This window comes from Cibotium barometz, chromosome 62 (genome assembly GCF_041138505.1).
Source record: "Cibotium barometz isolate CiBa-2024 chromosome 62, ASM4113850v1, whole genome shotgun sequence".
Taxonomy (NCBI): domain Eukaryota; kingdom Viridiplantae; phylum Streptophyta; class Polypodiopsida; order Cyatheales; family Cibotiaceae; genus Cibotium; species Cibotium barometz.
The window spans coordinates 5,713,606-5,738,410 of NC_141107.1; the positions used below are offsets into that span (position 1 = coordinate 5,713,606).

The following is a 24,805-nucleotide window of genomic DNA, read 5'->3' on the forward strand; positions in this document are numbered from 1 at the left end:
TCTTTGTTGATTTTTTTTAATCGCTCTATCGTTTAGTTTCATGATTTCTTCACTTTAGTGATTATGAATCTACATGGGACACTAATTCCCATTACATTATTCACTTATGCTATATTGTTTCCTTCTATAATTAATTGTTGTGTATTCCTCTCAAGTTTTCTTTATGTGTGTGTTCTCTATGCTCTTTGCGCTCTCTAGTTTTTGCCTTCTTTGTTTGTATGTTCATACCTACAACCATGGTGGAATTCAAGAAACTCTTTGCCATCCTTGGTATGCATATTAATTCCACAAGGATATGGCTAGAGTGAGTTAGAGTTTGTTGCACTTTGCCTCTCTTCCTTTAGGAAAATGCAATGCAAAATGCTAAGGCACCTATTCAGTTGGTAGTTGCTTCCCAAAGATAGAGTGTCTGTTATGGGCTTCCATCAATGGATTGGAAAGACAAGATACATAGGCATAATGGGGATAAGTGCAACGCCTTGTGTTTCATTTGATATATGTAAAAGATAATGAAACAAAAAGATGCTCAAATCATGGTGTATCGCCCCTTTCCCAAAGGCATACAACTTTGCCTAAAATAGCCATATCTTGGCTTTAAATGGAAAAATAAAGAGCTTTTGATTCCCTAATTGCTTCCTCCCCACTACTCCACTCTCTGTGTAACCTCTTGCATGTGTTATAACTTCTTGATCTTGATATGACTTTTAAATCACTAAGCCACCTTAAAACTAAGGATAATATGTTTATACTATTATGGACAACCAAATGCAAAGTCAACATCAGCACGCCTAAGGAAACAAGATAGCATTTGCGAACCCATGACATAGATTCATGTGCAACATATATTTCACTTAGGAGGTACAATGTGTACCAAATATGTTTGCTTAGGAGAGGTACAATGTGTACCATGTAAGACCAAATAATATGAATGGGTAGATGTGTAGCTTCTAAGACATGACAACTCAAAATTAATAAGTAAATGTGTAGCTGCATGATACATGGTAGATATGTAATTGTATGAGACATGGTAACCCAAAATAAAGGATTGGAGAGCATGTCTGGTAAGTATTGCAATATAGTTACCATCAAGTGCATCATATTTTGGAATAGAAATCAAGTCAAGGCCCTCTAAGAAAACCATTAGCAAACACTAAAAGAAGCTTGTAACTTTCCTCTCAATTCCAGAATTGTAAAAATAAGGGGCACTACTATGAACCACCTTAATTGTATGGTTTTCATGTGTGTCATTTTGCATCCATCATCCTCACTGGCATATGATTTCCTTGGTTCCCACCTTCTTCATTTTGACAAATAAAGGAAAAGAGCATGTTGGTGTGCAACTCACTACCTTAGAAAAATCAAGTTGAAATGATCGAGTAGTAGAACTTGGAAAGATAAAGATTTTAAAGAAGAAATCTCTCAATCCAATGTGGAGCTCCGTGAAGATGAATGAATATGAACCTACAATTAATAAAATAAAGACTAGGAATGCAGAGGAGTTGTATGTTGTCCATGTTGGAATTAGGGTTAGGGTTCCAACAATGCACACACACACAAGATAGAGAAGCTTGAGAGCACACAAACTCACTAGATTAGAATAATCAAATGTGTGCCAGATATACAAAAGATAAGTACACACCCCAAAATGAGTAAATAAGAGGGTGTACATACGCACGAGAGAAAAAACCTCCTAGTGAGGAAAAAAGTGTCCCGGCGCGGCGGCGATCCTAAGTGTGTTCACACACATCACTACCATATAATGCTACAATCCCCCTGGAGTGATGATGTGAACATGTACAGGGTATGGCCGATCAATCTTGAAAAGGCGGTAAGCCCAAAGCTTTACGAAAAGCTTTGAACTTTTCACGAGGAAGAGACTTCATGAATAAATCTGCCATGTTATCATGTGTAGGCACATAGACCAAGCTGATCTCTGCTGCAGTAGAGAGTCTTTCCCTGACATAGTACTAATGCACCTCAATGTGCTTAGTGCGAGCATGAAACATTGGGTTCCTCGCAACTGCTAATGCGCTTGGTTGTCAGTGAAAATCATAGTGCTAAACAACTATCCAACACCCAAATCAGCCACCATAAGACGTCTGAGCCACACACACTCAACTGTAGCTGTAAAAGCTACCCTAAACTCAGCTTCAGAGGAGCTAGAGGTGGCTACTGTATGCTACTTGTTTCTGAGCCATGATATACATGAATCACCAAGGCAAAAGCAAAACCCACTAGTGGACACTCGTGTGTCATAACATCCAGCCCAATATCTGAATCACTGAAAGCATGCAACTGTGACTCATCCCCCTTTGGATAAAATAATCCAAAATATTGAGTGCCCTGTAAATAGCGAAAAAACCCGCTTAATTGCCTGCCAATGCTTTATATGCAACTGTGACTCATCCCCCTTTGGATAAAATAATCCAAAATATTGAGTGCCCTATAAATAGCGAAAAACCCGCTTAATTGCCTGCCAATGCTTTATATCTAGGCTATGCAGAAATCTGCTCAACTATGAGACTGCATACTATATCTTGTCTCGTGGTGCACACATAAAGAAGGGATCCAACAGCTTGCTGATACAAACTAGCATCAAGAGAGACTCCTGCATCTTGAAGACTAAGTCGAGTACCTATCTCCATAGGTGTAGCCCCACAGGTTTACAGTCTTCAAGATTAAACCTCTTCAATAGCTTCTGTATATATTTAGACTGCAGCATAATAATGCCATCATTACACTGCATAAGCTGGATCCCCAAATAGTAATGCAAGGGTCCCAAATCTAACATCTCAAACGATGATTGCAAATCAGCCTTAAAGGCTAAACTCTGATCTATGTCGGGTCCCGTGAGCAACATGTCATCAATGTATAAAACAATGACAAAAATGGTGTCCTTTCTGTTGGATTGTTGCAAAAATTATTTGCAACCAAGTATGCATGAATCTTCTCATACCATGCTCTAGGAGCCTACTTAAGGCCATAAAGAGTCTTTTTCAACATGTATATTGTAGACTCTTCTCCTTTCACAACAAAACCAGGAGGCTGCGATACATACATCTCCTCATGTAAATCACCATTCAAGAATGTAGTCTTAATGTCCAACTGATGTACATTCCACCCATGATGTGATGCCAAAGCAATGAAACGCCTAATGGTAGTCATACAAGATGTGGTTGCAAAGGTCTCATCATAATCAATGCCCTTTTGTTGGGCATACCCCTTTGCAACAATTATGGCCTTGTAGAGCGATCAATGCTACCATCTGCTTTTCATGTTTTAACTTGTAAACCCACGTAGTACCAATGGCCTTCTTGCCCATGAGGTAGATCTGTCAAATACCAGGTGTCATTCTTGAGTATAGATTCTTGAGTATAGAGTTATACTCATCCTACATAGCATCCAATGATCATCATCAAAGGAAACAGGTTCCTCCTCCTTACATAAAGTAAAAATAACAACATGATCCACATGAGAATAATCTGCATGATGAGAACCTGCACGAGTTCTGCTAGGTAAAGGAGTTGCCAACTTATCCCTCAATGTCTATTGCACAAGCCATTTTTGGCATGCGCTTGGATTCTTTTATGGCTGCTCTCTCCTCATCCACTACATCTTCAATAATTGCCTCATCAAAAGGTTGATTTACAGGCTAAATTTCAACACTTGGTTAAGCATTCAATTGCTCTACATATGGTTGCCCTCCATTAAACAAAGATAGGAGCGAATCAAACATGTCATGTGAGCATATATTCTGCTATTTTTTGCATGAAAGCATGGGCTGAACTGAGTTTTTGACAAAAACAACATCTCTAGTTACCAAAATCCTCTTTGAGCCGGATGGTAGAGTCTATATCCCTTGCTTTTTGAACTGTATCCCACAAATATGCATTTAACTGCCTTATCACATCAAGCTTATTGCGTTGTTGCTTAGGCACAAGAGCATAAGCAAGACAACCAAAAACACGCAAATGAGCCATAGAGGGCTTCCTGCCATACCAAGCCTCATAAGGAGTTTTAGATTGCAAGGCCATGGTAGGGCATTTGTTCAACACATAGTTTGTGCACATAGTTGCCTCTAACCAAAAACCATGAGGTAAATCTTGGGCTTTTACCATACATCGTGCCATCTCCATGAGAGACATGTTCTTCCTCTCAGCCACACCATTTTTTGAGGTGTGTATGGCACTATACAGTGATGCCTTGGTCTTTTTTAGCGATTTATGCATGAAATTCCTTGGACATATACTCCCCCTCTTGATCTGAACGAAGGGTGACAACTTTACATTCACATACATTTTTAGCCATGGATACAAAGTGCCTAAAGTATATAAAAACCTCTGACTTCTACTTTTTAATGGATACACCCAGCTATATCTGGAGAGTAATCATCAATAAAAGTGACGAAGTAGAGATATCTCCCAATAGATAGTGTCCTCATAGGACCACATACATCACTATGTATAAGTTATAATTTCTTAACATCTCTCACAGATCCATCCTTTGGAAATGATTCCCGATATATTTTACCAAGAATACACCCCACATACATGTCTAGTAGGGGTCTCAAGAGTTGGCAACTCAAACACCATATCATGTCTTTGACGGTGTAACAAACTGTCATAATTCAGATGGCCAAATTGTGCATGCCATAATTCTGCATCTCTCATAGCACGAGTCATAGACACTGAGCAAGCATCATGCTGCAACTTCTCAAATACATCCATCTTGTATAGGCCATAAAACAAGGTACCTGAGGCAATGATAGAATAACCATTATTTCTATCCTCAACTGTACATCTGTCATCCACAAATTTCACCATCAAGCCTGAAAAGGCTAAGGTTGAAACTGACAGCAAGTTCTTGTTAATGCCTAGCACATATAAAACTTTAGAAAGAGTAAATGTGCCTCATATCCTATCAACTCCTTTGATAGGATATGAGGAACCACATGTGTCGGATGGATCCTACACTTGTTTGGGACAAATTCCAGAGATGAGAACAATTTTTTTTGTGAAGTAATGTGCTTACTAGCACCACTGTCAAAGTACCAAGCATCCGATTGTTCCACTGACATGCATACATCATGAAACAGAAGGGTCCTAACTGCAATGTACAGTCCATGCCAAATCATCTTGAGCAAGACTTGCAGATTTCTTCTTCTCTGCACTTGGTGTAGATGCATCAGCCATAGCCATGCCCGATTCTTTCTTTTTCTCCTTCTCTAGCCTTTTCTTACACTCATTTATGTAGTGCCCTAGTTTCCTGTAATAGTGACACTTGCCCTTCTTTTTAGGCTTATCACCTTCTTTCTCTGCATCCTTACCTGAGAATTCTGATTTTGGCTTATAGCCACCATGCGAAGTAGCTTTACCTTTGCCTTTCTGACTGGCAACAAAAGCTTGGTCACCAACTCGCATATTAGTTCTTTTTTGCCTAGACTACTCTTCGTGCAAGAGTACTGAAACCAGCTCATCAAATGTAAGGGCATTTGGATTTCCCTTCATCATGGGTCGATGTTGTTGAAGACACTGTAGATGCTGCTGCACACCAAATCTTTGCCGTCGTTGCACAACCCAAACACCCAAAATCAAGCAGAACCAATCCAAAATGACGCCTCTCCAGATCGTCTAGAAACCTTGTAGTGCCCAAAATGTGCCCGAAACGCGCCCAAATCGTGCCGCAGACCTCAAAAACTTAGCATATAGAACACTACAGTATATACCTTCTTCTCCTAAGAGGGTATCTCAATCGGAGACAAAAAACAAGGTCATGAAACAGGAGGGAGGTAGACTACTAGATTAAGTGTCAAGGAAGCTAGCTCTGATACTGGTTGTTGGAATTAGGATTAGGGTTGCAACAATGCACACACACAAGATAGAGAAGCTTGAGAGCACACAAACTCACTAGATTAGAATAATCAAATGTGTGCTAGATACAAAAGATAAGTACACACACCAAAATGAGTAGATAAGAGGTTGTACATATGCATGGGAGAAAACACCTCCTAGTGAGGAAAAAATGATACAAAAGATAAGTACACACACAAAAATGAGTAGATAAGAGGTTGTACATATGCATGGGAGAAAACACCTCCTAGTGAGGAAAAAAGTGCCCCAGCGGTCCTAAGTGTGTTCACACACATCACTACCATATAGTCCACATCTCTGAAACTTTACTGAAAGAGCGTGGGTTAAGTCCTAAAAAGAGAAATCTTTGAATGTTACACTTATTTCAACATTTCAGTTGAAAATTTAGAAGGAAATGATTTCATTGTATACCTTAGTCATATTACTCCATTCTAGTTTTTAATATCAACCACTAACTAATTATTTCTATACAATGATTGTTAGATATGTTATTTATGTTTTGATGATTAATTTATCTGTTTGTTTGTTTACTATGTTTGATTAGTATGTTGTGATGACTAGTTTATATGTTTGTTTGTTTACTATGTTTGATTAATCATCCTGTGTTGGTTATCCACCAACGGTAATATCAAAGGTGGGTTATCCCGTGTTGGTTATCTACCAACAATAATATCTAAGGTGGGTTATCCCATGTTGGTTATCCACCAATAGTAATACATGGATGTTATATATAGTATGATGATTTATTTAAATAAATATTTGTTTATTGTGTTTGATTGATATGTTAATCATCCCATATTGGTTATCCACATCAGCAGTAATAATAATGAAGGTGTGTATGACAACATGATGGTCTATACATATCTCTCGATTAAGGAGTTTTGGTAGGTAGGTAGAAGAGCTTATTAGGCTACAAAGTATCTAGTAGGGTTGGTAAGGCTAATGGTTACCTTGGCATAGAGAGCATCTGTCATGGTGTTGAAGTCCACCTTGTAGTGTTTCCTTTTGCTGTACCAACAATGACCTGCGTCATGGTTCTCATGGTGCATTAGCAATGAGAATCATACTATTATTGTCTAGGCCTTAGCAAACAAATTCTCTATGTTAAGGCCTAGAAAATGGTTATGGTGGTAAATTGCACACAAAACCATCTCTATGTGGGAATACGTAAGGGTGTCTAGCTTTTGCAAAACAACTAGGGCTAGCCCTGCCAATAATTGGTTGAGCGTATATTTGTCTGCCAACTCATCCATGCCCATATCCTTGATTAGGAATCTTTGGTGGCGGGCGGTTGGTCTCCCTTCACTATTGTAAATGCTTTGAAAGCACATCCTAGATGGCCAGCAACTCGATGTGATTGATGAGGTATCCCTTGTTGTTCAAAGATCCAAAAGACATAGCAGTAGAATGCAATTCAAGAGAATATCATCAACTATGCCATTATGAGTAAGGTGTTGAAGGTTCATGAGCGTAGCTCTCTTCCAGAGACACTAGATGAAGAGTGACTCCATTGTTCATTACCGCACTTGGGACATGATTGTTGAAAGAAATGCAAGATCATTAGTACCCAAGTGTGTGTGTAAATTCGCAAGTTCGATGGCAATTTGGACAAGTACAAGGAATAGCTCATCATAGAAGGATTTACTTAATTGAGGTTTTAAACTTTCAAGATACATTTGGTCTCATAGACAGGTTAACCAAGCTCCAAATGGTCTTTACCTTAAGAGAAGATACGTTTGGTCTCATAGAGACAGGTTAACCAAGCTCCAAACGGCCTTTACCTTAAGAGTAATGTAAATTTGGGTGGTGCTTCAAATGCATACGCCTTTTGCTTTCTTCAGTGAATTCCTAGAGGAGGTCTCCACTTCAACAAACAAGGTCTAGAAACTAAAATGATCACTTTAACAAATTAATGAAATAGTTTCCCTCCAAGGAATGATGCTTCCTTCATTATCAAAGGTCAAAATCGAAATCCATTCTATGACTTTATGAAGAAAGAACAATGCATGATTATTGCATTTTATGTGGAAGATCATGATAACCAAGAGTCACATGGAGAAGATATCACAAATGCAAGAGAGCACCCAAAGATATGGCTACATACACCTATGAACAAACCACCACCTATGGATGCTCATTCAAGAACCTAGGTAGTCACACTCATGATGGGGGATAACACAGCATAAACGGTTATGATAGGGCATATCGAGATAAGCCGTCAAAGAGTTAGTGCCTAATATAGTGAGCCATGGTGCATTTGTCTTTAGTGGAAACCTCTGCTTAGACGCTGTGATGGGGTATTATTGTGACCATTGATGATGGTTAAGAGATAGCCCGGGTTTGGGGGGGCAGGAACCCCCCGAGGCGACGGTATGAGGAATATTCCCTCGGATACCAGTCTATCATTAGTGGGTAGTGGTCGGTGGACCGCATTCTTGATACGCAAGCGATGACCGTGTCTATGTAGTGTAACCGCCGTTGTTGTATACACGTCTACCACACCGCGAACCCGCTCTAGTCTTTAGCGATTAGTGCGACTTATCATTGTCTTTCAGTACTCCGTCCGGATTGTACCACAAGCAAGCTTTGGCACGAGCGATTTGGTCACATTGGATTTGCAGTGCTAAAGGAGATGCAAAAAAGAGGTATGGTAGCTAATTTGCTTGCATTTTTAGAATTGCAGGAACCATGTGAAGCTTGCATGATGGGCAATCAACAAGGCACGACATTTCCACAAGAAAGCAGCAATCGGGCAAAGACTCCTCAAGAGCTAGTACATGTTGATCTTTGTGGTAAAATGTCTACTACTGCATTAGGGGGATCTTCTTACTTTATGCTATTAGTCGATGATTACACTAGGAAGATGTGGTTTATTTCCTTTGGGATAAGGCTGAAGCTTTTGGCAAGTTCAAACAGTGGCATAAGCTTGTGGAAAATGAGACAAGAAAGAAGGCAAAGAAGTTTCTCATGGATCAAGGAAGAGAATTCCTTTCAACGAAATTTGATAGCTACTGCAAGGAGAATGGCATTAAGCGCCAACTCACCACTGCTCACACACCTCAGCAAAATGGTGTTGTAGAACGCCGTGATCGAACTGTCATGGAGATTGCTCGTGAAGGCAAAGGGTTTGCCCAATATATTTTGGGTTGAAGCAGTCAACATAGTAGTTTATGTCCTCAATCGGAGCTACATAAAGGTAATTAAGGATGTTACACCTCAAGAGGCCTACTCTAGTAAGAAACCTTCGGTTTCTCATTTTAGAACATTTGGCTATGAATGTTATGTGCATATTCCACATGCATCCATGACCAAGCTAGATGCCAAAAGTAAGAAGTGTATCTTTCTCGGATATAGTCAAGAGTCGAAGGCATATCGGCTTTATGATATAGAGGGAAAGAAGATTATGTGGCTAACCGAGATGTGGTATTTGCAAAACAGCCACACTCAGTGGAGGAAGGAGGTCCGTCCACTCTATCATCAGCTGGATAAATAGTCCACCATGAGCCCGCCCTCCAATACTTTTTCTTGGACGAGCAAAAAGCAACCTACAGTGGTATCTTCTTCCATAGAGGCTGAGGATCAGGCAACTTACTTTGCTGCATGTGAGGTAGTATGGTTGAGGAGAATCTTGGTTGACATGGGAGTTCATATCAGGGAGGCTATAGTCTTGCGGCAGAGCAAAACCGCGCTGACATCTTCAACAAGGCTCTTGGGAAGGACCAACTCACTCGGCATCTTCATCGACTTGGCGTTGGGCCAAAAACCTAGTTCATCTTTGAGTGGACATGAAGGGGGTGTTAGTATACACTCAATGCCTGCCTCTCAGCATGTATCTCACTTTGATGTATAATGCACATTTGTTAGGCCCCCATTATGAGGAGTAGCCATGGTGCATATGTCTTTGGTGGGAACCCCGGCTTAGACGTCGATGGGGTCAATATTGTGACCATTAATGATGGTTAGAAGATGGTCAAGGCCCCCCTGGTAGGGGTTTGGTGGCGGGAGCCCCGAGGTGACAATATGAGGAATATTCCCTAGAATATTCCCTCAGATACCACGTCCACATTAGTGGGCGGTGGTCGGTGGGTCGCGTTCTTGATACGCGGGCGGTGATCGTGTCTATGCAGTGTAATCGCCCTCATTGTATACGCATCTACCACACTATCTCCAATACTATATATGAACATGGTTGTCATGAGCTAAGGCATCCAATGTTTGTGAGTATTCACCCCCTTTTGCACTTCGTACATCCTCTATCCCCAGTCTGTCTAGATCGCCGTCTAAGTTCTACTTAAGAGCGCATGAGTGGGCAGCACCAACACTTGTACCTCTTTCGTATAATCAGTATTTTTGAATTCTCTCCATTGTGTATCTATTGCATTGTCTATTATTGTGCTTTGTCTTGCTATCTCTTTTCGCTGTGCCATATTCTTATATTGGACTGGTGGGTTTGGGCGTTATTTATAAGCAGTAGTGCTAGATAGACACTAAAAGGTCTTAAATTTGATAGCTCTTAACTTGATGATCCACACAGGATCTACGTGTAGATAAAAACTATTGTCTCTCACTACTACTAGTAGCAATTGGGTGATTAATACACCTATTATTTTTTCAAAAAATAAATAAATACACATGCTTGTAAGAAATGGGGAAAAAAAGGTTGGATTCTAAACCAGATAGTTATTGTTCTATATAGGCCGTGAGGAATACATGCATAAGAAGACATTATTGTTGTAGTTTAATGAGAGAATGAAAGATAATCACACTTGAGAAGTTGAGACTAGGCACTAAAATCTCAATGTCTTCATAGTCTATTGATGTAAAAGAGGTGAGACCTTTATTGATGACACACATGCCATAGTCATGTATAGTACACGATTTATTTTGTTAAAAAAAAAGAGTAAACCTAGTAGTATTTGATCCTTTATGGTGCCATTTTGCATTGTGTAAAACTTAGTATAGTTGTCGATGCATGTGAGAGTACTTTTAACTAGCAAAATGACACAATGAGTGAGGTTTTAGATATGTTATGTATTTTCCTTTTGTACATGTACACTCAACATAATGTTGTTGATCTAAGATGTTAAGAAAGGCACGTTCTGTAAACATTGATGTGAACGATTTCAAGAAACATTCAGTAAAAAGCATGATTTGCATAATTTACTTGTGGTGGTACTTGGATTATATTCAACATGTTTGCCTCCATAGTAGTTGTACTTGATTATTGGCCTAGCAACATATGACTTTAAGTCTTGTTTAAAAGAGGCACCTTTGAATCAAGTGCGCATCCATCTCCTACCAAAGTCTTAAAAACTATATTTTGAGTGGAATGTTTCATTTGAGTAGGTTCATTACTTTATCATTCCTCGTTTCCATTCATGGGATTGTGTGCATAGTTTGACATGCATTGGTCCACATGCTCTTCATGTAGCACACATCACCCCTATGTAGTTTTCAAATGTGATGCAAACTACAAGTCTCCTAACAAGTTTTGAATTCAAATCTAGTTGAGAATCCTTTTGTTGCTAAACTGATGTGTTTGTTGTATATGTCACACATGTTGAATTAACCCTTGTGGATAGGAGAGCCAAGTTCAGAAGACGAATGGAACATTTTTGGCCATGCATAAGTGTATGCTAACTTTAAAAATAAAATAAAATTGAATGCACTGCCAACTCTTAAGGTTGCTTTCTTCCAGCAATGACATGTTTCATTATGCATGAGATGTCTAAGTGCACATTTTAGCTTATTGTTATGTAAATATAGAAGCATACATCATTTACAAAGAGAAATGATTGCCAGAATGTAGCTAACACAGCTTGAGAGACATTATTGCGAGAAGAAATGATTGAGAGAATGTGGCTACCACACCTTGAGAAACCCCCATAAGAAAATTGAGTTTTCATGAAGATTTGTATCCAATGGAGAAAAAAAAAACATAACAAACAAAGGATCCAAAATAGTAAAACCCAAAAAAGTGACATCAAGTCTTAAAAATCAGCTTAAGTATTGATTTTAATAATCGAGTTTCAATTTTAAAAAAGGATCAATAAGTTGAGGCCATCTTGATATCAATAAGAGAATAATGAATGGATCAGAGAAGTAAGAAGAGGAGGGAAAAATCAATAATAAGAACAAGTAATAGGTGGATAGAGCATACATACATCCATGTCACAACACACACACACACGCATGCGGGCACGCACACGCCCCCGCACATATACAACACACACAACACACACACACTTATAGCATACTTACACACACACACAACATACTTACACACACACACATAGCATACTTACACACACACACACACACTTATAGCATACTTACACACACACAACATACACATAATACAAACGCACTTATATATACATCACACACAACATACAGATAATACAAACGCACTTATACATACATCACACCTACACACACACATATAGATATACATATACATATATATAAATAGATATATATGTATATATATATATATACATATATATCTATATATATAGATATACATATCTATATATATAGATATACATATATATATGTATATCTAGATATGTATATCTATATATATATAGATATACATATCTAGATATGTATATCTATATATATATATGTATGTATATCTATATATATATATATGTATATCTATATATATATATATGTATATGTATATATATATGTATATCTATATATAGATATGTATATCTATATATATATATGTATGTATATCTATATATATATATATATATGTATGTATATCTATATATATATATGTATGTATATCTATATATATATATAGATATACATATCTATATGTATATCTATATATATAGATATATATATCTATATATATATATATGTATGTATATCTATATTTATATATATATATATACATACATGTATGTATATGTATATACATATACATACATGTATGTATATATATATATGTATATACATATACATACATATATATATATATATATATATATATATATATATAGATATACATATACATACATATATATATATATATATAGATATACATATATACATATATATAGATATATAGATATACATATATATAGATATAGATATAGATATACATACACATACAGAGAATACACACACTTAAATATACATCATACACACATACACACACATATACATATAGGTATAGATATAGATATAGATATATATAAATATAAATAAATAAATAATATAAATATATCACACACATACATACGTATGTACACAGAGAGAGAGAGAGAGAGAGAGAGAGAGAGAGAGGGCTACTCCGTGGCCCTTTTCGGGAGGAGTGATTACAGGTGGAGAAGGGCGGTGGAAAGAAGGCTGAAGGTCCAGTGAAGGGCATGTGTAACAAGGAACCTTTAGGTAGTGGGAATCCGAGTTGGAGTTTGCCACACGAAAATGGGGCAGGCGGCGGGTGGTGCATTGGAATTGGATGTACCCAAAAAAGGTGGATGACGTGGAAGAGCAGGGTGCAGCCCGTTTTTTCTCTGAGTAGGCAACACTTAACCCAAAAAAATAAAATAAAATTGGGGGTATACTCGGAGGTCGAATTTTTGCTCGTGGATGACGGAGAAGGCCAGGCTCATCATAGCCCAAGCAGAAAGCCAAAAACGGAGGGCGATTCTGAGTGGTAGGGGAAGTTTTTTCTGCGCGCTGGCTATGGCTGCTTTTGTTACACATCGCTCAGGCTTTTCCCTGCTGCCCTGATTGTGCCACAGTATCAGAATACTGCGAGATTTGCCCTAATCCGCTCACAGCATCGCAGGGGCCTCATACTGTGTTGAATCCACTTCGTGACCGCTTGCTGGTTCCTCTGTGATCTCTGAGCTCTTTTAGGGTTTTGATTAAGTCCTGCGAAGGATACAGAAAGAGGCGTCATGGCTAACCTGGTTGATCGAGCGACCAGTGACATGTTGAGTGGACCAGACTGGGCCATGAACATGGAGCTCTGCGACCTCATCAATAATGATCCAGGGTATGCTCACTCAACCTGTTGATTCCCTTTTTGTAGCTTGACCTTTGCTGTTATGAAGAGGCTAAAGTAGGCAGTCACTCACACGATGCATTTCCAACCAGCTTAAGAGAGAACAATTAGATGTTTAGCGCATACTGTGCCTGTGTTCCTTTCTTATATTGTACTCCCTGTAGCTCATTGTGTTACCTTGCCAGTATCAAAAACGTGCCCTTGGGGTTTAGGGTAAGGAAAAGGAAGCGGCATCCATCAGAGTCGCTTGCTGAATCTCTTCCACATTATGTTCTGCTTTTTGTTCACCAATATATAGTCCCTCATGCATTTCATGAGGTGCTTTCTTATTTCTACATTCATAAGTACGGTTGGGGCATGTTCTTGGATTCATCTAGGTATATCTTTATGCTGTATTAGCGGACATGCAAATTTCACATTGTGAAGTTTTCGTCCAGGTTGCGGCCATTTGATATTGTGTTAATTCTTTCTATCTTCAGTGGTATATATGCCCTATCAACTACCTTTTGGTTGTAATAATTCTTTCTATTTTTTACGATCCCTCAGTGCTAGGCTTCATTATCTTTGAGTCTGCCTTGCATCTCCGGAGCTTTGGACAGAAACTCAATACACAGACCTTTGTATGAATGTATGCTCTTATGTGTGTGCACTTGGGGGGAGGTGTGTGTGTGTGTGTGTGTGTGAGTGAGATCATATATTGATACCAAGTTCTGCACCCACTATTGGGCAATGATGATGTTAGTGGGGATGTTGTAGTATCTAGTTCACGCTATGCATGATGGAGTTGATGGTTTATTGTCTTGTGGATGACTACCATGAGGTTATAAATTGCACTTTCTTATAAGGTGAATTTGGGCATGTTCTTGGATTTATCTGGGTATATCTTTATAATGTATTAGTGGACATGCAAATTTCACATTGTGAAGTTTTTGTCCACGTTGTGTCCAGTTCTTTCCATCTTTAGTGGTGCATATGCCCTATCAACTACCTTTTGGTTGTAATAATTCTTTCTAGTTCTTACGATCCCTTGGTGCTAGGCTTCATTATGGCTGAGTTCACCTTGCATCTCCGGAGCTCTGACAAAAACTCAGTACAAAGACCTTTGTATGAATGTATGCTCTTATGTGTGTGTGTGTGCGTGCTTTGCGGGGGTAGGGGGGGTGTGTGTGTGTGAGATCATATATTGATACCAAGTTCTTGTCAGAATATGCAGCAGAGATGATGACCAAATCTTGGAACACAAGAGCAAGAACAGTGCAGAAAAACTAGCACAAGAGAAGGAGAGAGAGAGAGGGGCGTGTAACTGTGCTCTATATACACAAGATCCCGAGAATGTACAAGATACAAAAGTGGCAAGGGGTGTGGGGCCATTTATATGGCCCCCATAGTGCAATCGGCCTGCTCTAGGACAGGCCTATAAACTCCACGGCCAGCACATATACCAGTCGGCCAGCACTATGTACATGTCCACGATCAGTAACACTCAGTCGGCCAACACCAATAGGCGTACAGTTGCAGTCGGCCACCTACTAAGACCTCCTGCCACCACAGAAATGCCACCCAAGCCACAGAAAAATGGGAAAAAATACGGGGAGTGAGGAAAAATGAGAAAACACCTACAAAGGGTGGGCACACCCACAACAGAGGCCCTAGTGTCTGGTAAAGACGGAGATGGCTTCTAACAGTTCTACACCCACGATTGGGCACTGATGACATTAGTGGGGATGTCACAGTATCTAGTCCATACTATGCATGATGGAGTTGATGGTTTATTTTCTTATGGATGACTACTATGAGGTTATAAATTGCACTTTCTTATATGGTGAATTTGGGCATGTTCTCTAGTTATATCTTTATGCTGTATTAGTGGACATATAAATTTCACATTGTGAAGTTTTCGTCCAAGTTGCGACCAGTTGATATTGTCACTATTTGGTCCCTCACCCGCCTCGTCCAGTGTTTTATACACTAGGTAGAAACAAGGTGTGAACAGGGATTTTTCCACAGAAGCAGCAAAGCCACAGGATGGAAGACGCGTGTGTAAAGCCAAGTCTTGTCGCAGAACATGTGTGAAGGCTTGTCGCAGAACATGTGTGAAGGCTTATTTGGCATATTTCTATCTGAAGGCGGATTATAGGACATGAGTTTACAAGATTTCACTCACTTATATGGTTTATAAGGATTTTTGTTCACACTTATTTATAAGTGGGTGGACATGCGGGGATTTGGTCAAGGAATATATATATGAGGTGGACCTGATCTTTTAAACCTTGTGTGAACACCTTAAGTGGGCGCCTGTTTTTAACTCCCAAAAAGAGGGTTTTGTGGTATTTTTGGAGGGGCTGCCACTTTTAGCGATGGGAAAAGCAAGCATAGGCTTAAAATAGAGGGGGTTGACTCTATGAAGGAGGGGAGAAGTGATGCGCATACACACAGGAGAAGGGAGACAGCAAGGCTATCTCTGAATTCGCTGGCCGTACAGATCCTTCAAGCAACAGTCGGCGTTCTCTCTCTCCCCCGATGTTGGACTCTCTTTCTACAGCGCTGGCCGTAGAGAAAGGGCCCCTCTGAGTGTAGAAAACTCATGTGGGAAGCAAAACGCGGCCAAAACACTGCTATCCAGCAAAAATAACACTCCACCGCCAACAGAAGGCAAGGAACATGTAGAAACCGGGAAACCGTGAAGGCCAGGAACAAAACACAGGTATAGATGCTCCAAAATCAGCAAAACGCTGACTGAAATCTGAAATTCAGAATCCTCCTCAAGTACCAAACTGCCTCCAAAGCCACAATCCAAACAAGAAACCCCCTCTGCAAGAGATCTGTGTCCACTAGAGAAGAAAACGCACCCACACAAGGGCTAAAAACCTGAAAATTCAGGTCAACTAGTGTCCACACCTCCTATGAGGAAAAACGCTGAAGAGAAGGTACCTTCGGGTCCAATAGATGAAGCCCAAGTGAAGGTAGAGCTACCAGCAAGATCGGTTCAGAAAAACGCAGCAACCATGGCTGCAAATCTGAAAACGCAGAGGTAAAAGGGGCTGTAAAATAGGCTAAATATGGAAACGCTGAAGCCTCAGATCAAGAACTGCTGCAGAGAACAAGTACAATCAGGGGGGGAGGGATGGCACAAGATAACCAGAAGGGACAGGCAAAAGGGAGCCCAGGGAGCTCCAAGATCAGGGCGAGGGAAAACAAGCCCACACAGGCCAGAAACGCAGCTTGTTGGGACAGCTATGTTGCTGTCCAAACCTGAAAAAAAATGTTTGAGAACCCTGGAAGGTGTCGCCAAGAAGGGCAGGTATGCTGTCCAGAAAAAACCCCCCCTGTAAGGCTCCCTAGGGGCTGCAAACTGACGCCCTGATGAGGAGGATCTGCGAAAGAGGGATGAATCAACCCTTGAAAAGCTTCAACGCAAGCTTCAAAGCAAAAAACGCAGATCTGTCCATAGGCAGAAAAAACGCAGAATTGAAGAGGTAGAGGAGGGAGCATCCAACGCTGACAATCACTGGCGCTCTGATACCATGATAGAATGTGCAGCGGAAGAAGGGAAAGTGGAAACACGAGACAGTGTGAGAGAGAGAGATGGAGAGGAAACACAGGTGAGAACCTGCTCTCAATATCATCATCCAAAGGAATACATGTCCCGAGCAAGAGGGGAGAAAACCTCGTATGTGAGGGACTGCAGCTAGACAAGCTAGGCAAGCAATGAGATATGAGGGAGGCATGCTGGCTATATATACACCTACATGAAGACAGCCGACTGGAGCTAAAATATCTACACGATTGGGAATACCCAAGACCATAAATGGGGAATACATATGGGTAAAATATATATGTGAGGGGTGACCAGCCCCTCCGACTAACATGGTCAGCCCTAGAGGCTAAAGTAGGACACCAAATAGGAAGCCAGCAAGAAGGGGATGATATCTAACTCTATCCACCCTTGGATGCTCAGTGGATGGATCCAGAAGACCTTGAAGATCATCCAGAGGTATTGAACCCTTATTTGGATGCCTTTGAGTTGTGAACAACTGCAGTATAGGGGGGAGGTATGTCACCCACCTTTGTTTGTGACAAACCCTAACCATGTACATGGAATCTTGTATCAAGAATCTTGAAGATAAATATAACTTGGACATGTTGTTTGACCTAGCACGTCACACTTCATGATTAGACATGAGTTCCAAACCCATGAATGGACATGCTTCCATCCCTAAGCGGGGAAGTATGATTGGCCATGGACATACTTCCATCCCTAAGTGGGGAAGTGTGATTAGACATGCTTTATAAAGCATGATGGACTATGCACTCTTACCTTTATGGGGGAGAGTACAAAGTGTATTGAACGGATGGTATTCACCTTAGGCACATGCACATTAAGTTGCTTGATGAACTTGCATCGAATGATGTTTTGGGAATGCATGAACACATAGGCATTCATCCTTAAGCATCTAATGTCTACATGCTACTGGTTGTTGATCTAGCTACTTGTATTTTGCAGGAGGTTAATCATTCTTATCACCTAACAACTTTCAATTTCAACAATTTTTAAAGATATACTAACATTTAGGGTCGAAATCTGATTTAAGGGCTTTCTCTTCATCTTTTGGGAAAATGGAGGTCGGAATCAGAAACAGAACGGTTGAAACCCCCTAGGCAAAAAAAAAATATACTGATGGTTGATTGCTGTTCAAGAGAATTCAAGCTGGCCGACTGCAAGTAGGGACCAAGTGAGGCAGCCGACTGGCTACCTATCCAAGTAGTCTGCCAAATACTGGGGGTACTCCTGAAAGAACTCTTCATCCAGCCAAATTTCTTCATGGGTTCCGTGGTCTTTAAACTTTGTGTAAAACTGTTGTATTCTTTGACTAGATCCATGCTTTCATCTGTGGAGGAAAATTTGCTTTGGCTCTATGACTTCAGCTTCGTCGATCATATCTGGCTGTTGCTTTTTTGATATATCTTGCAATGCTGGACCTACATATGGCTTCAACTAAGAAACATGAAAGACATTGTGCATGGTCCAACTTTTCGGCAAAGAGACATCACTTAACTTTTGAATGACTGGAAATGGGCCGAAACTTCGGAATGAAAGTTTGGGACAACGCTTACCCACTTGCTTTAGCCGTTGTTTCATGATGCGGAGATATACCCAATCCCCTTTCTTAAAGTTGACATCTCGCCTGGATTTGTTGGCTTGCCGGGTATATGCTTCCCGAGCTTTGGCAAGGTGCTCCTTAACTGACTCCATGATTTCCTAGAATGTCTCGGTGGTTTTATTGGCCTCAAGAGATGGTGACACTTGTCTCGTCAAAAGAGAGGAGAACCGGTGACCAAATGTTGCCTCGTACGGCGTCCGACCAATACTCGATGAGTGAGTATCGTTTAGGATTGCCTGAACCAAAGGAAGATATTGTTCCCATTTCGATTGCTAGTCATGGCCGTATGATTTGAGAACGTCAAAGGCCAATTGACTGTATATTTTTGTGTTGGCCATCTGTTTGAGGATGGAATGCGTTAGACAACTGCAACTTAGTAAGCGAGCTATGTCCTCGGCTGAGGCTGTCTGCTTGCATTGAATGAGCATGCAAAACTTACTGAATCTGTCAAAAATTGTCATACATTGTATGTTTCTAGGTGCAACTGAGGCGGGAATCGTACACTAGCTTGGATGATATGCCCCAATACTTGATTTCTTGCAAAAAGAACTCTCTTCTTTGGATTTATGTGCAATTTATGTGCTCTTAACTCTTGAAATACTAAAGTTAAATGCTTCTTATATCCTCTTCATTTTGTGAAAAGACAATAATGTCATCAAAGAAAGTTCCACAAAATCTTCTATGTTAGCGAAAAATTCGATCCATCATTTGGTTGAAGGTAGCTGGTGCATTGGTTAGACCAAGGGCATGACCAAGAATTCATTGAGGCCAAAAGTGGTACGGAATGTTGTCTTGGAGATATCCTCTGGTGCAATTTGAACTTGATGATACCCACTCTTCAAATCAATCTGGCTAAAAACTGAAGCTCCACTTAGTGTGTCCAAGATATCATCAATTCTTGGAATAGGGTATCTATTCTTTATGGTAACCTTATTCAAGGATTGATAATCCACACACATCCTCCTTTTGCAGACGAGAAGCAAAACCAGAGGTAGGAGGGCACTCTGGTGCACACAGACAGGAGGGAGTACACTGCACAATCTGCATCATTAACGAAGGTAATGGGATTCAATCGAGCCCCACTGTGCACTCAGCAGGAGGAGTAGGGTAACGGGCCACATCTGTGCAATAATTGTATTGCATGAAGGTAGAGGTAACCCACTTGTAGCTGCCTTTCTCGTGCTCCTTCAGAGACCATGCCTCCGGCAGCAAAACTGGTGAGCAGTAAGGAGAGTGAGTAGGTCGGACCATGCCTTTCTATAGCAACTCTTGATTCATGATCTCTTCCCATTGTGAAGCACTCACACGGTAAGGGGCTTGATTCGGAGCCGAAATGAGATCTATCTTATGATCTTTAGGTCTCTCAGGCGGAAGTTCTCTTGGAATGGACTCACTAAAACAATCATTGAATCGCTGCAAAAAGTTCATATGTTCAAGTGATCTTGAGTTTGTCTTCATCTTGGCTGGAGAGTGGTACAACATTGACCTTGTGCATCCAAGGCATGCCAAGCATCTCATCACACCCTTGAGTAGGACCTATGAGAAAGTCCACTTGGACCCTCCACATGGTCCAAGTAACTTCCTAGGTGAATCCTCAAAGGATCCTTCACAGGAACAACTTGCGCTTGTTGTTGCCCAGAAAGTGTGTCAGCAATAGTGAATATACCTTTGTCTTTCTCCAATAGACCAACAGCTCGGGCTACTTCTTCAGAGATGAAGTTTTGAGTAGACCCAGAGTCAATCATAACAACCACGGGCTGGTTTCTCAACTTACCAAATGCTTTCCATGGTTTCCTTTCTTTAGCGTCGTGGCTGCATTCGAGAACTTGCACATCAGCGATGGTGCCAACCTTTGGCTTCGATATCTCTTTTTCTTCAGTCCTCTTTTCAGTGTCCTTCTTTTTGCACTCCCATGCCATGTGCCCTTTTTGTCCACATTGGAAGCATCTTCCTTCTTTGATGGGTTGCTCTAGCTCTTCCTTAGTCAGCTTCTTAAAGATTGGTTAGGCTTTTTGGCTTGATCTTTAAGATTGGATGATTTGGAGGCTGGGTAAGGCTTCTTTTCTTGCTTCTCTTGGTTCTTCGCCTTCTTTGAGTGTACTCCTCGGAAGAAGGCCCCTTTCTCTTAACCATCCACTTCATATCACGGCTTTAAGATAAACATCCTATAACCGATTAATGTACATTATCTCCTTGTTGATCCAACTTGTCCCACTCTATGCACACCTTCTTGAAGTCCGTGCGCAAGAATTGAGCTTTGAACATCTCCTTGAACTCCTCCCTGGTTTTTGGATTGAGGTTCCTGGTAACAAGTGCTAGATACCAATTACTAGCAACTTCTTTGAGATGTATAGCTACCTGATGGAGTTTCGATTCTTCTGAATAATTACGATTTTTGATGGCCAAATCAATCTCCGAAATGAAAGCTAAGATCTTTGTGATGTCAGTGTTCTTCCCATCATAATATGGTAATTTTACACTCGTATCTCCTAGCTTGCAAGTCTCTTGCTTCTCCTCCTTGATGTTTGGTACAGCCGCCTTTTTTACCATCATTGGTGACTCCGCTGGTGATAAACTAGAGGGAGCTAGGATGCATGGCTCCAAGAAAACCGCTTGCCGAGATGAATCCAGACCAATGATTCCCTTCTCGTGAAGATATTCCTTTGCAAACACCAAAGGATCACCTAACTTTGACTTCTTCACATAATCTTCGAAATTAGATACCTTTGAATGGATGATGGCCTTTCTTGATACCACTGCTTGCACATCCGGATCGGTTGATAAGTCCTCCATTTCTTTGAGTCGACGAAGGAGCGTCGCTTCACCATTGGCATGAGAAGTATACGGTGTGCGGCTTATCGACCTTGAGGATTGGGGCCCTTCATCATGTACCCTAGTTGCTCTGTCAGCATCACCACCTCTTCTTCTTGAAGATGAAACTTCTACGGACTCACTGAAATGGGCCAGTGATCTTGATCTCTCTCTGTGGTTAGACATCTTCTTAGCAGCAAAAGGTTTGTTCCCAGGGATTTGGGATCAGATCGGACATTTCGGCTCCTATTACTTTCTTTGAATTGTATTTTTAGTACCCATGATGATGTATTTCATGGACATGATGTAAGCTTTTGGTCTCATAGGTCATTTTGGCCTTTGTAGACGTTAATACAACTTTCTTTCTTTCTTTCTCCTCTCTATCCTTCCCACACACACACACACAAGACATGAAGATCTTTGAGCCACCATAGCTTAGCATTGTACTTGCAAACCCTAACCCTAGCTTTTACATTTGGTATCAGAGCTAGGATAAACCCCTATGCTTTAACATTGTTGACCATCCGTAAGCTTCTTCCGCCCTGAACTGGTGCGCGACCTTCATCCCTTTGCTGCCCATCTTCAGCTCGTGTGCACCTCCCGTGCGTGACCACTGACACCACCACGACACTCGTCTCATAAGGGTAGGGCTTCTTTACAGCGGCTTCAGGAGAGTTTCCCAGATAGCCCGTGGATTGAGAGTCAGATAGCCGCCGCCCGCACGGAGATTAGATCCATAGAGGAGAGGAGGGTGGAGTTCAAGTACCATGCCAGAGCTTCCTTTTGGACCCAAGCCGACGACAGAGTCACACAGGATTTCTTTCAGATAGCCGGCCCCCACACGAGAAGAGACAGCATTCGCAGGCTACGTGGCCAGGATGGAGCTATTGTTTCTGATCCCCCCATGTGAGCCATCGCCATTGATTTTTTCCAATCTCTTCTCATTGTTCCGAGTCTATGCTGTGTCGGTTATCTCTCTTTCATTCTTCTCTCTCAAGTAATTGCTGAAAATTTCTGAGTGGTAAGTTGGCTAAGTGTGATTAGCAGTGAATAGTTTGTTACACAACTGCATCAAGTTTCATTGGTATCAAAGCAATGTTATCTTCCTTACCTTGTTGGTAATTGAAGTGTCCAGCTCTCATATCACCCTAAAATATCCCGCATAGGATGTAACCCAATGTAGTAAAGTTGGGCTGGCGGGAGAAAGTCCTGTGGTGGTGGGAGATGATGGCTCTAATCCTCCTGTAGTGATGCGGGCGTGGGCGGGGACCACGAGGTCGAGGGCATCGGGCTCTCCATAGCTCAATGGCTTTGTCTAGTGTCAGTCCTCTCGGCCGAGCTCTTGCAGCAGCTGAGAGAGAGAGAGAGAGAGAGAGAGAGAGAGAGCACGCGTCTACTAAAGACCCAATGGGCCTATGAGACCAAAGTGATACAATAATGTCCATGGTGTATCTCATCATGGAATGGAAAATAAAACAGAAAGAAAACATAAACATAGCTATCTCATTGGGGTGATACAAAACTATCCATGGAAACTCATCATGGAATACTAAGAACATAGAAACAAGAGAGACAGACATAGAAACATGAGAGAGAGAGAGAGAGAGAACATAGAAACAAGAGAGACAGACATAGAAACATGAGAGAGAGACAGACAGAGAAACATGAGAGAGAGAAACTATCCATGGAAACTCATCATGGAATACTAAGAACATAGAAACAAGAGAGACAGACATAGAAACATGAGAGAGAGAGAGAGAGAGAGAACATAGAAACAAGAGAGAGAGACATAGAAACATGAGAGAGAGAGAGAGAGAGAGAGAGAAGAGCCCTTTAGCATTTATGGTAGGCAGCCAAGGCCAGCTACAGACCACGGTGGTCTCTTCCGTGGAGGACTATCGGGCTCCCTATTAGGGGGTGTGAATTGTAGGCTTCCATGACCACAAGTAGCACATTGACCCCTCCCCTCTCAAAGTGGCTTGAACTTCATTGTATCATTCCTCATGGGCTTTACCTCAAAGTAGCCTCCCTCATCTATTGTATCATTACCTCATGAGACAATTGCAATCTACTTTTAAGTGAACGCCATATTTCTACTAATAGGAGGAGCTTTTCTTTAAAAAAAGTAAGCCCCTTCCACCAAGCCACTTGACACAGTTTTTTTTTCCATACTTTTTTTTCTCTTCATTTACTAGCTTTCACAAATTGTGTTTTAAATTTCTTGATGCTGACCCATTTGTTTTCATTTTGTTTTGTTTTGATGTTCTAGCCAATAAAGTTGCGTTGGTCTAACAAGAATATTTTCCTGATCAGGCATGCAAAGGACATTGTAAAAGCTGTTAAGAGACGGTTGGGGAACAAGAATCCGAAGGTTCAACTTTTGGCTCTCACGGTATGATTCAGCTGAGCATATTGGTGCTAGGATTAATTAAGCTTTACCACTTATCAAAGGTGACACTTGGTATTGTGAGAGAAAAATTCAGGTGGAATGGAATATTTTTGGACTTTGGAGAGAGGAAGTGATGAAGAATTTGTTGTTAGCACTAGTCATCAGTGACCAGCATCTAGACTCTACATACGGTTTTAGATCTAGTAAGCGCGAAATTGAAGATGTTTTTAATTAGCAAATTGACAACCTGTACTATACATAGTGATTAAGCAAAACATAAGCAAGGCACGTACAAAGAATTTTTTTGGTAGAAGACGTAGGAATTATTGCAAGAGGATGCAGTTTCCTTGGTACCCGGGACAAAACCTAACCAAATTTTTAATTGGATCCCATCACTACAGTGGTTGGGCGGTTGGCTAACCCATGGGATTGGATGGGGTTAGGCTGGACTGATGGATCCGTAAATCGAGACTCAAACTTTTGTTTTTACGATAGAAAAAAAAAAAAAAATCCCGGACAGTAACTGTTCTATGGATAGGAATCA

General features: G+C 40.7%; 1 pseudogene across 1 annotated transcript in view; it reads left to right on the top strand.

Annotated features, from left to right (window-relative positions):
• The first annotated feature begins 13,307 nt into the window (after positions 1 to 13,307).
• LOC147604067 (TOM1-like protein 3) overlaps positions 13,308 to 24,805 on the top strand; it is a 167,117-nt pseudogene continuing 155,619 nt past the window's right edge. The window contains exons 1-2 of the transcript XR_015265436.1: positions 13,308 to 13,890; positions 24,186 to 24,264. The product of XR_015265436.1 is annotated as a TOM1-like protein 3 (transcript). The remainder of the gene's footprint in view (positions 13,891 to 24,185; positions 24,265 to 24,805) is intronic.